Below are 17,194 nucleotides of genomic sequence, written 5' to 3' on the forward strand. Positions count from 1 at the left end.
ATTACATCATTGAGATGGGAGGTATACTGGGCACAAAGGCTGGCAAAGGGAATGTTCCATAGCTGGACTGGAGTAATGATTATGATAATATGAGTACCATAAATCTATAAAGAGGAATCTTAGAAGTCAAAGTCCAACTCGTTAAATTTACAGATGAGAGATGAGATCCACTGAAATTAGGTAACTTGCCCAAGGTCAAGTAAGTAGTTGGCATCAAAGGGGAAATCTAAATCCAGGTATTCACACTGGGCAGCTATGTAGCTCAGTGGAGGGAGCACCAGGCCTGGAGTCACCAGAGTTCAAATCTGACCTTAGACACTCACTATATGATCCTGGGCAAGTCTCTTAACTCTGTCTTAGTTTCCTAAGCTGTAAAATGAACTGGATAAAGGAATGACAAGACACTCCAGTATCTTTTCCAAGAAAATCCCAAATGGGTCACCAAGAATGAGACATGACTAAAGAAGTACACCAACCCTCTCCTTGAAGCCAGGGACTTTTCCCACTATACTATTGGGGAAATAGAAACTAAGCAGTTCTTATTTGATACCAGAGGGAATAGGGAGTCACTGGAGTTTGTTGAGTGGTAGGACACAGTTGTGGAAAGGTCAGATCTTTTCTACAGGACAAAGACATCAAAACCTAGAGAGGTTAATAACATGATCCTATTCAGAATGCTAATAAGCATCAAGAGAGTAGATTCAAATCCAGGTCTTTCCTGATTCTTGATAATGTTGCCTCCAGAAGTATGATTGGTGGTTTAGATTCCCAGGCTAGCACAGATTTAGCAATACCATAGAACTTCTAAGATACTGAAGAACCAAGCCATAACATAGACAACTAGGTAACATGGGGGATAGAGCACCTGGTCTGGAATCAGGAATATTCAGGTTCAAATCTGACCGCAGATGCTTAGTGGTGACATGATTATGAGCACCTATAACTCCTGTCTCTCTGAGTTTCCTTAATTGTGAAATGGAGCCAATAATGGTGTATCCTTCCTGGGGTTATGGTAAAGGATAAAAGGGGATGATATTTGCAAAGTAAAGTGATATGACTAATATTCCTAGGACACAGAATTGTACAAATCTAGTCACTGGGGGGTATATAAGAATGGCATTTTCAAGGAGTTCTTTCCAGGACTCTGAATCTATGATTTCTCATTGGTTCCAGGGGCTGGAAAGTTGGGTTTACCAGGAGCTCAAACGTTGAACAGAGGGCATAGGGTTGGGAAGGGGAGAATTAAAATCCATCCATTTTATAGAATTCATCTATGGTTGCTGATAACAACTCAATGGAAAAAGAATCAGGGCAGAGACAGGGACCCAAATGACAGCAAGGAGTCTTACTAGTGACAAAAGGATGGTACCTGCTGCTCATTCACAAGTCACGAGTTTCTAAATTGGAGCCTTGCCATAGACTCAAAGCTTCTCAGGGTCAAGTTCAAATCTGACCTGCCACAAAGAATACAAAAGATGAGCAGAAGACCCATCTGAGGTTCAAGTTTTCGACTATGAAGCAATTACCCAACTCCCCTACTAACCAGGAGTGAGCAAGTCAAGCAGACCAGTCACGGAAGTCAGGTCATAGGGCCTCACCTCTACTCAGTGGGAAAACAAAGCTCTGGGAATTCCCTGCCTCACCTGAAAAGCTTTCATCTGTGTTAGTCTGACAATTTCCTGAAAAATGAGCATGATCAAAATGAGTCTGAAACTGAAAGGAAATAAAGAAGAATAAAAATAGTAAATGGAAGACCAGGTTTTGATATGGTCTGAAAGTCTCCTGATGTTCCCTGGTCTTTTCATATAAACTCTGTTTCTGAGCTGTAAGGCAGCAATTAGCATAGATTCATTCTAACAACTGTAGCCAACATATCTGAACTGCTAAAACCTTTCCAATACTTTCTTGTAATACCTTTATCATTGATCCTTGCAACATTGGCAAAATAACTTACTGGGGTTGTGTTGTCCTCATCTTACAGAAAAAGAAACTGAGATTCAGAGAGACTAAAGAATGCATCTTTGGGCAGAATACTCAAGTATTGGAGGCAGGATTCCAACCCAGATATTAGCTATTTTCAAGACCAGAGTTCTCTGCATGATACTAAGCTCTCCTAATATAGAAGCTAGAAAGCCCTCTTTGTTGTCATTGAAAACTGAGGTAAAAACTATTTCAGTTTCTGACTTTGTATCATTAGAAAAAAGTGTGATGTGTAGTAAAAACTAGATGCACAATAAATGTTTATCGATCCATGGATTTATACAAATACATATTTATATGTACATATATATATAGTGTGTATAGAGATATATACATATATACTCAGAATTGAGAATTAATTATTTTATAAATTTATATATATTTTAATTATTATTAACAAATATTATCAATATTGAGAATTAAGTTCCAGGACATTTTTTAGTAGAATTTACCCCAAATTCAAAAAACAGAGTATAATTTTTTCACACTCCGATATCCTCAACCCCTTAATACTGATTACTGGAGAAGTCACTATATATTCTCTCTCAGAATATCTTTGGTGGGTGGGGGATTGGACATCAGAAATGGAACGTTCAATGTCATCAGTATGGTGAATCGCCAGCATAGGGACTCCTCCAGCAAAGTAGATTGGTAATTTTCTATAAATAAACACTTAGTGAATTGTCCACAGCAAAGAGAGGGCAAATGACTTACTTCAGTCTCAGAGAGATCTGGAACTCACTTTTCTATCCATTATGCCATATTGCCTCTCATCTATACATCAAGAGAAAAGAAGCAAAGCAAGAGGGTGAGGTTCCAGTTCTGATACTTGATTTCTCTGTCATCCTGGATAAATCACTGCCATTCTCTAAGTCACAATTTCTTCAACTGTAAAATGAGGAAACTAGCCCAAGGAAATCAATGATTTTTGAAAGGCAGCATATACATCAAACTATATATATATAGCAGCATTTTGTATCATAGCAAAGAACTGAAAACAAAGGTGTTCATCAATTCATGAACAGTCAAACATATCCAGGAATGAACTAGAATATTAGTATAGTGTAAGAAATAATGAAGGTGAAAAATTCAGAGAAACATGAGAAAGACTTAGTTTAATTGATGCAAAGTAAAGTAAACCCAGGAAAATCATATCACAAGGATAAAAATAGCAGAAATGGATGGCACAATGGCAAATCAATCAAAACTGAATGCTGTGAAATTATAATAACCTAGATTGGCCCTGAAAAAAATAACCATTAGAATGAACTTTCCTTCTTTCTTTGAAAAGGTGCAAGACCATGAATGTGGAATCCTATATTTTTTGATTTGGGCAATTAGTTTTTCTCACTTGTTATTTTTTTATTTAATTTTTTTATTGTTGTCATGAATGATTCTCAGGGAGTCAGAGAGGGTAGGATATATTAGGAAAGGTCAGTGAATTTTCAAACCAAAAAATATTGGGAGGAGTTAATGAAGGAATTGAATGTTGATCCCTAAGTCCCTTATAGTTCCAAATCCTTTAACATTAATCATCTTTAAGCACACAATTGACTGACAGGGATCCAACCTTTTCCATTTTTCCTGAAATAGAGGTCACATGTTCTTAGGAAGTTCTGAGGAAGCAAATGACAACTGCTATAAAATTCATAAAATATCAAAACTAGAGGGAACCTTGGAACTAGAAAGAACTAGGAAGGAACCTTATTTCATCTTACTCTCTCATTATACAGATTAAGAAACTGAAGCTAGATGACATTTTCAAGACCAACCACATAGAGATCTAACAAGGTGATGTCAAAGTCAACACTAAACCCTGTCTCCTACATTTCAATGAGTAAAAATGTCATGTGAATGAGATCTTTGTCTTCATTCTTTTTTTTGACAAAGCAATAGGGTGAAATGACTTGCCCAAGGTCACACAGCTAAATAAGTATTAAGTGTCTTTAGTTGGATTTGAACTCAGATCCTCTTGACTCCAGGGTCATCGGTCTCTTCACTACGATACCTATGTGCCCCTTTAATCTCCATTCTTCACAAATTTGAATGTCATCCTTGCACAGGGGCCACCTAAGCTTCTCTGTATGGTTCCAATTTTACTATATGTGCTGCCAAAGCAAGTACCTGTCTCCATTCTTAAAAAAAGGAAAGAAAAGAAACAGATGTCACCCAAAAGAAGAACACAGTCTTCTTTTAACTAAGCTCCACTTGACCTGTCAGAAGACAGCAACATGAAGGAACCTCAATGGTAAGAACATTTTGTCATTTTTCCCTCAAAGTGGGACAAATGTGAGCCATCTGTTGGGTGATATCTGATGACCAAAATGGCATAACCACTGTGCCCTCCCAATTACTCAAGGGCTAATTACCCAATCTGTGAGAAAAACCAGATCCTTTGCTCTCCTCCCCTTTCCTCCTGCTACCTGCTGTCTTTTTATCACACTGTTCTACTGCCTTGTCCCCTGTGGCAAAGAAGATGAAACGAGAAATGGCCCATGTGGCTACTAATGAACTGGGTTCAGAAGAAAAATGGCATTATGATATGATGAGGAAAACATATAGCTTACTCCAAAGGATGTAGCCTTGGGTGCTGGAAATTCTAGGTTTGAATCCTATCTCTGGCACTTAATAGCTTTTGTGACCATGGGCAAGCCAATTAGCTCTCTCAGATTCAGTTTCCTTATGCATAAAATGGAAAGAATAATCGAGATCTACACAACTGAGTATTCATAATGCTCCAATGATTGTATACAAAAAGGAAACTATCCATTATTATAAGATATCCTGTGTATATATTCATATATACAATACATAAGTCTCCATCAGTATTAAAATAGCTTCGGATAGGAAGCTAAACTTGTTATTTCATTTCTTAAAGGAGCTCCATATGAAAACATCCTTTAACCATCAGTTATTGGCACTTAGTCTATGACTTATAGGTTGTCAAAGATGCCTAGGCTACCGGGAAGGTAAATAGCTTGCCTAAAGTTAAATGGATAATATTTGTGAGAGGTAAGCTTTGAATCTGAGTTTTCCTAAGAGAACAGTTCTCTACCACTTCATAACTATGCCTTAAGAATTTCACATTATTAATGAGAAATTTGGAAATATCTTTCAACTCAGTCTATCTAAGTGAGATTTATATGCTATGGGGATTATCTATTGAAAAGGAGAATAGTAACTTCCTCCTCTACCATAAGTTTTACGAGATCCAAGAGATATCCCCTCTTTCCTCTTCTCCCTAGAAGGAATTTTTCATGGAACTTTGGGGGAGGATCAGAGTGTAATGGGCAACTCTCCAGGTCACAAGTTATAAGCAGCAAAAAAATGAAAATCACCTTGGAGTTTCCACAAGAGTCACAGCCAAGGGCAGTTAGGGAACACTAGTCCTAGAGTTAGGAAGCCCTGAGTTCAAGTTTGCCCCCAGTCATTTGATACTAGCTGTGTGACCTTGGGCAAGTCACTTAACCCCATTGACTTACCAAAATTAAAAAAAAAGAAGAAGAAGACTCAATGACCAGTTGGGGAAAGGTCTCCTGGTATAAACTGAAAGTGAAAACAGAAGGCTGATCAGCAACCCAGGAAATGATTGTTTAAGAATAGATCAAACATTTCAGGTTATAAAAAAGGAACAAGGGAAAAGATAATATAAGAAAAGTGAGATTTATTGAATTCTCATGAAAAGAGACTATGTCAAGATAGAAGGAAGCATGAACAAGATGGCTTTGAAAGTTGCATACTGGGGCAGCTAGGTAGTACAGTAGATAGAACACTGGCCCTGAAGTCAAGAGGACCTGAGTTCAAATCTAGCCTCAGACACTTAATACTTCCTAGCTGTGTGACTCTAGGCAAGTCACTTAACCCCAATTGCCTTACAAAAATAAAAGAAAGTTAATAAAGTAACATGCTTTTCTTAAGAAAAAAAGCACACAACAAGAGGGATGCACAATTTCATATACATTTCTCTCCTTCAGTTCTACAGCGTCTATGGAAATGCAGGTTTTATTTGATGGTTGCTAAGTTCAATTTTTGGAAATAAATTAAATGGAAGAAAAAAGCAAAGAATGGAAAATAAAGGACAAAATCAAGCTTCCTAATCAATGACACACAATTGATCATTTTGTTGGCTTTCCACCATTTGGATTCTCCTGTGCTCCACTGGGCAAGGAAAGCTTGGGAATGATCAGGAAATTTTTCTCTTTTCCCTTTTATGCCTCTGCCTCTTCGAAACCTTTATTCTTCCCACTCTTTCCCTTTGTCTTACTTACTTTTTCATACCTGGCCTATATTAAACACACACACACACACACACACACACATACATGCACACACACATACACAGCTCAGTGAATTCTCAAATCTCTCCCACTCTGCCTCTACTTCCATGTGAGAAACCTCTTCTTACTGCTTCCTAGCCCACTCCTGTTCTGTTTCATTCTCTAGAATAATAACAGTAATGCTAGCTAACACTTACATAGTACTTTTAGATTTACAAAGGATTTTACAAATATTAAGCTCATTTTATCTGTACAACAGCCATAGGAGGTGGTAGCTATTTTATGCTCATTTTCAGATGAGGGAACTGAGGCAGGGAGAGATTGAGAGACTTGACCTGAATCACACAGTTAAGTGTGAGGACAGATCGAAACTCTAGTCTTTCAAATTTCAGGTCCAGCAAGTGATATACTCTGCCACCTTAGATTCCTTGTATCAAGAATCCAAACTATTATCTCCTCTTCATTTACTGCTTGAACCAGGTCTTCCATGAGGTCAATTCTCTATTCACATCACTAGACTTCTATAAGATCATAGATTTAGAAATAAAAAGAATTTCAGACATCCAACATTTTAAAAATATATAATAAATAAAGAAGTTCAATGCCAGAGAAAGTAAATGGTTTGTCCAAATGCTTCAAAATGACAAAAAGTTGAATTTGAACCCAGGTCCTCTGCCTGTAATTTGCCTCCCTCTCTCCCTCTCTTTTCCTCCTTTCTTCTCTTTCTTTCCTTCTTCCTCTTTCCTCTTTTCCTATTCTCACCTTCCTCCTTTTTTTCCTCTTTCTTTTGTTTTAATTTTCTTTTTTTATTAGGAATTTAACAAACAAATATTTCAGTATATAAACAAAACAGGATTTTAAAAGGAACTTTGAACGTCTGTGGGGAGAAGGAATGGTAATAGATACATAATGACCAAAAGCATCCAACTTTGCCCCCCCCCCCAGCACTTCTTAATCATGTCTGAGTTCTGTGGTAGAATCACCTAGGGACTGATCTGCCTAGACGCTTAACTGTGTGATTCAGGTCAAAATGAAATGCAACCAATCCCAGGAAAACCCTCCTCCCCTGTTCAAGTTTCCTTGAAGCAAATTGATTCTAAAGGAGTTAGTCATGGATAAACTTTTATCTCTCCGATTAAGGAAAAGGGTGTTGCAATGGTTTTAACCAATCTTTAATTTCAAGAATGTTTGCTCTAGTCAGTCAAATGTCCTTCAGGGTATAACTTAAAATGATTTATTTCTTTCATAATATTACTTCCAATTTTATTTCTCAAAAGAGGCACCAAAAATACTTGCCTAACTGCCTGTAATCCTAGGGATCTTTCCCTAGGATAATATTAATATACTAATCATATGAGAAGCATAGCAGACCAAATCAATGATTTGATTGAGTAATCCAAATGAGGAAATTGCCTTCACCAATGGAGAGCTTTTAAAGGATTTGTGGCAGGTCACATAGTCAGTAGGTGTTAGAGAGAGAGAAAGAGAGACAGAGTGAGACAGAGAGAGAGAGAGAGAGAGAGAGAGAGAGAGAGAGAGAGAGAGAGAGAGAGAGAGAGAGAGAGAGATTGACCCTAGATGTTTATTGGACAGAATGCTGAACATTGATTCAGGAAATTCAGATCTAGCTTCTCACTTAGCTGTATAATGCCGGGTGAGTCTGCCCCAATTTTTAAAATAGTGAGCACACAAAAATATCAGTTTCAAAGTTACTGTGAGATAACCAATTGAGATAACATATAGAAAGTATTTACACTCATCCTATATAAATGCTAATTAGTATTGGTATTAGTATTTCTAAATACATAATTTCATTTGCTACCTTTTAATGATAAAAATAGAAGACATTGGTATAGCAATTTAAGGTTCACAAAGAGTTTTACAAATTTTACATTAGCACAAATGATTATTAACAAACTCCAAGGAAATAACTTTCAATTAGAAAATATGAATTCTGCTAATGTTAATCTCCCCCCCTCAGGAAGAATACTTCAACTTCCTAAGGTATTCCTTTAAAAACTTTATCACCTGGCTTTGACACCTACTATTAATTTATAATCTTGAGGAAGAAAAGTAGCTTTAGCTGATTGGCAGCCTAGAGACTGAATTCTCATGAAAAATGCATATTTTAGGGGAAAAAAATCCTTAAAAAGTAAGTGTTTACCATATCTTTACAAGAAGATGCATCATCACTTCTCAAGATGCCTTAAGGAAAATGTTATTGAGACATTTGTAAAGCTAACCTGTAAAAGGTAATTCCTAGAACTCTAACACCTGTAAAACCCTTTGCTATTGTAAAGGAAACTGCAAACACCAACTATTGTATGATTAGCCATTAAAAGCATACATAGGCTTTTACCCTAATAGGTACTATCCAGGTTAAAATGAGCAGGTTATGCATGTTAAGTTCATCAATTCCAGTTATTTCTTCTAACCTAGCTTCTAATATTATATTTTTTAATCCAAGATAAAACATTTGTCACCAAATTCATTCAAATTTAATTTAGAACCCCACTTCAGTTTTAATAATTGCATTCCTTTTTCTCCCACCAACTTCTTTAAACTATTTTTCTAAGAACCTCATTACCCAAGCTCTCAGAAGTCTTTCTATTAAAAATAGCTCAAGGTCAGATACTCTGCCCCTTTTCTTCTTCCTTATTTTTTCAAAAATGAATAAAGTAAAAATGTGAATTAGAAAAGACATGTGTGCCTGGAAAGAGACTGTGGAGATATAGTTTCCTGAATGGGGGGGGTGGTCTTCATTCTTTCCATTACTTTTACCTTTGTCATATAGCATGAAGCTTATTCTTCATGGCCTCATTAGGGTCAGAAAACCAAGGTAACAAAAAAGAGCAAGAGCAATTTTAATTAGCCCTTCCCATGTTATCTATGATATCAGTAGCAAGAATTTATTATAACCCAATCGTGTCCTTCCAGGATTCACTAACCCTAATGCCCCCATCAGAAAATAGAGAAGGGTTTTTAGGTAAGGCAATGGGGTTAAATGACTTGCCTAAAATCACATAGCTAAGTAATTATTAAGTGTTTGAGATCCAATTTAAACTCAGGTCCTCCTAACTATACACTCTCTAGCCACTGAACCACCTAGCTTCCCCTCAGAAAATAAAGTTTTTGGGGCAGTTTTTGGATAATGCACCAGCCCTGGAGCCAGGAGTACCTGGGTTCAAATCCAGCCTCAGACACTTAATAATTACCTAGCTGTGTGGCCTTGGGTGAGCCGCTTAACCCAGTTTGCCTTGCAAAAACCTAAAAAGAAAATAAAGTTTTTAAATTTATTAAGTACTTGGGAATTTTGTATAAGCTTTTGATAATTATTTTTGTAGTACTACAACTGAAAGGAAACCTTGGAAAAATTGGGGAAAACATCCAATTTCACATCCTTTTTTCCTCCATTAGACAGAGTTACAATGAATTCTCTAGATGTATCAATCTGGTACCATATTTTGAAGCTTATGCAAATACCAAGAAATTGGGAAATACCTTGATTCTTTATTGAGGACACTGAAGTACAGGGGTATCTGTGGAGAGGAAAGGGGAAGAGGAAAAGGCAGATTGAATAGAGAAGGAACAGAAGAGCTGAAGTAAGGCATGTTGGTGTTGTTGTTATAATTATTGTTTTTAAGAAAGGGCCTGGGGGCAGCTAGGTGGCACAGTGGATAGAGCACCGCCCTGGAGTCAGGAGTACCTGGGTTCAAATCCAGTTTCAGACACTTAATAATTACCTAGCTGTATGGCCTTGGGCAAGCCATTTAACCCTATCTGCCTTGCAAAAAAACGGGGGCCTTTGGTTGTAAAAGTTTTGGGAACTTGTAAGAATTTAGTCTCTGGGACATTTTGTTGTGACACCCTGGCAAATCCAAGGTGACTTGTCATCCCCTTTCACCGTCTAATGGTATAGTGTTCTCTGCTCCATTCCAAAAGGTCTATATTTTAATGGAATAAAATTAAAATTCATTTTAAGGTTTAAAAATTTGACACCACTCAATATAATTGGAGATGATCAATGATGGGTCACCACACCATCAAACTTAGGTTCATAAATAACATTTAAGAGTAAAGCATTAATAATATCTAATATTTATATAGCACTTTAAGACTTTCAGAGAGCTTTACAAATGTCATAATAATTATAATTCTTTATAGCTTTAAGGTTTGCCAACATGCTTACAGATATTATCTCATTATTCTCATAACAACCCTGTGAGATGAGTGCTGTAATATTCCCATTTTACTGATGAGGAAACTGACACAAAGGTTACATGACTTGCTCAGGGTCATAAACTAGTAAGTAAGGGAGGCTTAATTTGAACTCTAACACTCTATCTACTTTGCCATGAAGAAGGGGTGTTAGAAAATATCTAGTCCAATTCTCTCCTTTTACAAATTCAAAACCTGAGACCCAAGTATTGGGGTGTCTTACCCACAGTGACATAAGAAATAAACAATGGAAGAGATAGGATTTGCACACAAGTTTTCTGACTCCAAAACATTTTTGTCTGTTATGCCAGATTCATAGATTGGTATCTAATGCTTATGGAATTGAATTTGAGTCTTATCTATCCACAACTGGATCAAAGAAAGGATAACAGATTTATTTAGAACTGAAAGGAAGTATAGTGGATATAAACTCTAACTGCTATATTTTGCAATTCCAGTAGCTTGCAAAGGGTCATCTATTAGATGTGGGAAGTGAGATCTGAACCCAGGACTTCCAGATTCCAAGGTCGGGTTCTAGGATTCCATGTCTTGATAGGATTAATTTTAGGTCAGCCACAATTAGCTGTTTTGTCTACAAGAGGTTGGCAGTGAGATGATAAGAAGGAAGTTTGAAGTCAGATGTGTCCAGTCTCCAAAATCCAATGGATGACTTGTCACCAAACGTCTCCGCTAGTAATTCCTAAAGTCCTCCACCCTCATCACAAACTATAAAGATTGGGAACTCCTTACCATGGGCTGTTTCTGAACATGGACTAGGGATAACTCATCTAATTAATATAAAATATTTTTAAAATATAATACTCTTCTCCTTTATCTTGAACCTTTTGAATTAGAAATCTTTGAATGAGGCTTTTTAAAAATTCCATCTCTTGCAGCACTTCTCTGCACAGGCTGCAGAAATAAGGGCCACAGGAACCTGGCCCAAACACCTCCCACACTCTCCTCATGAAGCCCAGCTTACCTATATGTTGGGCTGGCTCCAAGGGAAGAAGTTCAGTCCTGTAGCTGGGGAACTACATTACTGCTACCAGGATCTTAATAGCACCCACAGAAATTACCCAATGGAACCTTAATTCTTTGGTCCCAGAAGACACCTGAGGACACAAATAAGTCCTTATGAGATATGTTGGACAACTCATTTCTTCTCAGGCCTCAATTTTTTCACTTATAGAATTAGAGGGTTAGTTTAATTAGATGACTTCTGAAGTCTCTGCCAGTTCTGCATGAAAGGTCTTGGAACCTGAATGATTGATATAAAATTGCTATTTGGAGAAAGTTCTTTCCAAATTTAGAGGGAAAGTTGCTTCCTTTTTCCAACACAAAACCTTTAGAGACATCCTGTCTCACTTTTGTCTCAGTCTTTTCTTAAACTAAAGGTCACAGAATCAGGGATAAATATGACCATTAAAAAAATCTATAATCTCAAATGAATCTTGGTCTGTGAATTGTGTCTTATATAGATTTAGACCCTTTTCCCACCCACCATCAGCAACAAAAAAATGGAAGGAGTGAAGGGAATAGAGTAAGGGAAAAAGAAGGCAATGGAGAAAAAAGTGCTACAATTGAAGAATCATTGGGCCATAGATCAAATACTGTGTCACTTCCAAGCTGAGTACCTTTGGGCAAGTATATTAACTTCTGTGGGCCTCCGTTTCCTCATCTGTAAAATGAAGGAATTGGATTCAATGTCTTCTCTGGTTCATTTTAGTTCTAGATCTAATACGCTATGATGCTTTAAAAGGGGGGGGGTGGGCAGGGTGGAATGGACTTTGTCTAAGGGAAGGATTTTTTGACATAGTTGTGAAATTTGTCTTTTGTATTAGGAGAGTCCTCAATTTTTGCTGATTATATGTACTATTATTTTTCACAGGCAGTTTCACAAATTCTCACAGAATTTTCCAAAGCTTAGATTTGACAAAAGGGCTGGCTTTCCTTCTTATCCTGCTCAAACCACTTACATTAGGGAAATTGCCTGAATAATAGTTTTCCTTTCTTTAAAAAAAGCTTCCATTGTGTTTTTAAATGTTAAAAACAACTATGGGAAATACAACACATCTAAACATAAGCATATTCTAAGAAGGAACAAAGAACCAGGAACCAGAGAACAGGATATGGATTTAAGTCTGGAAGTCACCTATAATTTGTGAATGCAACTCATTCTGGCCTAAGAGTCCTTAAGTGTAAAGTATGGTGGGAGACTCTAGGTGACTTCAGCATAGAGCCATTTCTACATATAAAACTGAAATTCCATGTTGCAAATAGCCAGTCATGTTCACTAATTTGCCAGATTGGCATTGTTTGGGAGTTTGCTACTGCCTCTGGACCCTCTCCCCAGAGACCATATTCCAGACCAACCTAATTTCCCATCCGCCAGGCAACAGGCTGTGCAAGGAAGCAAAGAGACGTCATGAGAAATCTGAAAAAGCACTAGACTTAGGAGTTCCATTCTCTGAGCCTTTTCCATCCCCTTTTCTCACACACAAAGAAGTGAGGAGTCAGCCAGATGTATTGGAAAGTGGGTTGAAATTGAGACTTAGAAAACCAAAATTTGTCTCTTTACTGGGGGAACCTGGGCACCTCATCTAACTCTTCCAAGCTTGGTTTCCTTACCTGATAACTGGAGAATGTACTTCATAGAGTTTATTTTGAGGATCAAACAAAAGCACTGATATCAAACCTTTTGAAAGTGTTTAAGGCATTATATAAATGTTAGTTGTTACTACAGACCATAGAGGATTGGTGTCAGGACCACAGAATTTCAGGGTTAGCAAAGTCCTCAGAGGCTATTTTAGCTAATTAATCCACACCTACAAAATCATCCCCTGTAAATATTGAAGTCATTTGTTCTTAGCCCATGGGGGATTCAAGGGATTCCAGTGCTCATCCCACTTCTGATGCCATAAGCACAAGATTTCACCTCTCTGACTTTGTTTCCTTATCTATAAAATGGGGAGGCTAAACAGGATTGTTTGTGAAGAGCAACTAAATTATTTTAAATGCTTTATGAATTTGGGAATTAACTTTGAGAAGTAGAACTTGGCTTCATAGCTAAACTACCTATCCCCAGTTGCATGGTCCTAGGCAAGTCTGTAAAACTGTTCTTAGACTCAATTTCAGTGACTGCAAAATGGAGGGACTGGCCTCCGATATTTAAGGCTCCTTCTCCTCCAGAAGTCTGCTTTCATGAATCAGCTGTGGCCTGGCTGTGTTCTTACAGACAGAATGGGATGGCTATTTTCAAGGTGACTAACACAACTATTCAGTCATCCTTCATTAAGTGCCTACGTGTAGCAGTTACTGTCCTGGGTGCTGGACAGGCTATTCAAGGGTCATAGCTACAAGAAGGCAGTACAAGTGTGAATCTGAGAAGGTTAAAAATGGAGGTTTGAGCAAATATTTGAATAATTCAGGCCTTTTCTTCCATTAAATCCCAGTAATTCAGGATTCGGGTTGAATGAGAGAGGTTTAAGATGGGCACAGAGAAACTGGACAGAACAGATCAGGTTTATGTGCAGGAAAGACAATGAGAAAAGACAAAGCCAGTGGGAATTCCCCTTTGCCCACTTCCTTGGGTCCTCCTGGAGCTCACAACTTCTCTAGACTTGTAAGTAGCGATGAACTGCCTAGGCAATCCTATATGAGGAAATCACTTTGGGGGGTTCAAACTGAAATGGAGGGAGGGCAACCATGGAATTCCTCTTAAGAGGCCTAGGAGATGTGGTTTCCTTTTCTAGAAGGGCCAGGGGCATGCTGGCACTGAGCCAGGAAAGGAGGGAAGAGGAAGGGAGGCTTCCCCAGCCCAGGTTCCCCCTGGGGAAAATGAAAGTGGGCATGAGAGGGCTCCAGCCTGCAGAGCTCTGCAGCCCAAAGCAAAGCCTAAGGGGGTGAGATGCACACAAGCCTCACCCCTGGCCACCAATCATCCCCCACCTCCAAGAAAAATCCTTCCAACACCTAAATGCCAGAGGTTTGGGGGAGGGAGGCAAGTGCGCCTCCCCTGAGCAACCGAGTGGGGGGGGGGGGCTCTCCTCCCGCCCGGGGTTTCCCCGCCCAGGGGATTCCAGCTCCGGGGGGCAGCTCGGGAACCTGAGCCCCGCAGGCACCCCTCTAGAGAGGGGGGTAGGTGGCAGGTTCGGCGGGCAGCAGCAGCAGCAGGAGGAGGAGGGGCGACGAAAGCTTCTCCTGCAGCAGCCTGGGCCACCGCCTGGTGCCATTGGTGCCTTTTTATTCCAAGGTAGACAGAGGCGGAGGAAAAGGAGGAGGAGGAGGAGGAGGAGGAGGAGGAGGAGGAGGAGGAGGAGGAGGAGGAGGAGGAGGAGGAGGAAGAAGAAGAAAAAGAGGAGGAGGAGGGAAAGCCCCGGGCCGCGCCTTTTCAGTCTCAACCTGCAGCATCTTTCTCCCCGGCCCCGGGTACCAAGCTGCAACTAAGGGCGGCAGACAAAGTGGAGGGGCCCTCCCCCCGTCGTGGAGAGGCTGCCCGCCTGGCCCTTCCCTCTGCCAGCTCCGCGCTCCTCTGCCCTCCCGCCTTTTGCCCCTCTCTCCACTTGAGCACGCAGAGCAGCAGAAGCCCCCGCCCAGGAAGGGGCCGCCCGGCTGCCCGCTGCCGGGCCCTCCCCGCCCGGCGGTGTGCCCTTCCCCTCCTGCCCCCGTCCCCACCCAGGTGCGAGCCTCCCTAGCAGGGATGCGCGGAGGACGCCCCGGGGGCCCGTCCGCTGCCCCCTCCGGAATCCCCGGGTCCGCAGCCCGCGGCTGGAGAACTTGCGACCCCCCGGCCTGCTCGCGGCTGGGCTGCGCTCGGAGCCCCGCGGCGCCTGCCCGGTCTCCTCCCGCAGCTCCGGGGCAAGCACCTGGAGCCCCGGCGGGGACGCGGGGGGCGCGGGGCGCCGGGAGCCTCGGCGAGCCGCGGGAAGGTGGCCCGGGGGTGGGAGTGGGGGCCTCCGAGGGGCCCAGAGGCAGTCCGGGGCGGGACGCGCGGTGCGCCGCCGGGACAGGCAGGGCTGGGTTACCGGGGAGTCCGCCCCTGCGCCCCCCGGCCCCGCCCGGACCGCCGCGGGCATCCCCCCATGCCTCCCAAGGTGGCGAGGTGCGCGCCCTGCCCGAAGCCCCCCCCTGGCTCCGGGGCCCTGACGTCCAGTGACTCTCGATTCTCCTCTCCTTGGCTGCCAGCCCCCCTCCTCCGGCGGTTCCACAGTGCACACACATGCACACACATGGCACACACATGCACGCACACATGGCACACACACATGCACAGCAGTCCCTCTCCCTACTCCTTCGCCCCAGACGCCCCCCAGACGCGGCCCCCGAGCACCCACTTACCCCACCCCCGGTGGGCTCCTGGCACTGACCGGGCACACGCCAGCCTGCTCACGGCTCCCAGAGGCTCGGCCGGCCACCGCTCCAACTTGGCTGGCCAATGGGTGTCGGGGACGGGGGGAGGCTGGCCTTCCCTTGGCCCGGCCCCCTCCCCTCCCCCACGCCGGGTCCCGGCGGCTCCGGGCCCCCCGCCCCACCTCTCGGGCTCCCTTTGCTCCTCGGTCCCGAATGCGGAGTCCTGCGGACATGGGGCTCCGCGCGCGCCGCGCCCGGGGCGCGGGGCGCCTGCTGCCCGGGGGTGGGCACGGCCCGGCGCCCACCCAACTCACCTGCTAACTTGCGTGCAGGGGGCCGCGCTCCCGCGGCTCCGCCCCAAAGTTCAGGCGGCGCCCCCAGCCCGAGCCCCGCAGCCCCGCGGAGCCGTGCGGACGATGCCCGGCGCGCCCGGCCAGCCTGCCCCGCGGGGCGGCCCCGCTGAGGGCCGGGCGCAGCGAAGAGCAACAGGCGGCCGCACCTTACCTTGTGCCCGCACCGGGCTGGGCTAGCGGCTCCATCCGAGCGGCGCCTCGGGGCGCGGGCGGGGCGGGGCGCCTGGCTGGCTGTGAGGACGTGGACACGCGTGTCTGAGTGTGTGTGGATTCGTGTGCGTGTGTGAGAGTGTGTGTATGTGTGTGTGTGAGTGTGTGTGCGTGTGCGTGTATATCAGTGTGTGTGCGTGTATGTGAGTGTGTGTGTGCGTGTGCGTGTATGTGAGTGTGTGTGAGTGTATGTGTGTGCGTGTGCGTGTATGTGAGTGTGCGTGTGCGAGCGGGGGGCGTGCAATGGCTGCTGCCCACCGGCCCACCGCGTCCAGGCCAGGCCGGGGGCCGCCCGCGCCTCTCCTCCCCCTGCCGCGGGGCCCGGCTCCGAGGGCCGCCTAGACCCGCAGGAGGCTCCGGGCCGGCGGCCGGCCCGCGCTGCGAGGAGGCTCGGGGCACGCTCGCTCCAGCGGCCGCCGGCCCCGGGCTGCCCGGGCGCGCTGTGCCGCCGCCTCCGTGCGGCCCCGCCGCCGCCGCTGCTGCAGAGTCGCGACCCGGAGGCGACTGGAAGGAGGAGACAAAGACAGAGCAGGGGCGCTGCTCAAGCGGATGCTCTCCTCCCCATCGCTAGCGGGGAGCAGGGACTGGGGGAGGCGGGGGCAGGCAGGGCAGAGCGGGCAGGGCAGAGCGGGCATCCTGCTCCGGCCTCGGCTTTCCTACGCCCATTTCCCTGCTTGGGCATGGGGGGGGGGGGAGTGAGGAAACTGCCCGCAGGTTGTCCGGCGTCTCCCTTCCCTCCCAAGGAGCCTGGGTGGTCCAGTGTCTGCCAAGCCACAACACGCCGCCCAATGCTCCCTGAGAGAA

General features: G+C 43.5%; 1 protein-coding gene and 1 non-coding gene across 3 annotated transcripts in view; both read right to left on the minus strand.

Annotated features, from left to right (window-relative positions):
• LRRC3B (leucine rich repeat containing 3B) overlaps positions 1-16,660 on the minus strand; it is a 102,767-nt gene extending 86,107 nt beyond the window's left edge. Inside the window, exon 1 of one of the 2 annotated variants that reach the window (XM_074195054.1) lies at positions 16,332-16,660. The gene's annotated coding sequence lies outside the window, so the exon portion shown is untranslated. Of the gene's footprint in view, positions 1-15,815; positions 15,886-16,331 lie in introns of those variants that run through there. The other variant, XM_074195053.1, reaches the window with a different exon arrangement.
• LOC141494652 (U6 spliceosomal RNA) lies at positions 3,999-4,104 on the minus strand. The gene has a single exon (XR_012470539.1). It is a non-coding gene; the product is annotated as a U6 spliceosomal RNA (small nuclear RNA).
• Positions 16,661-17,194: the final 534 nt, after the last annotated feature.

Source organism: Macrotis lagotis, chromosome 7 (genome assembly GCF_037893015.1).
Source record: "Macrotis lagotis isolate mMagLag1 chromosome 7, bilby.v1.9.chrom.fasta, whole genome shotgun sequence".
Classification (NCBI taxonomy): Eukaryota; Metazoa; Chordata; class Mammalia; order Peramelemorphia; family Peramelidae; genus Macrotis; species Macrotis lagotis.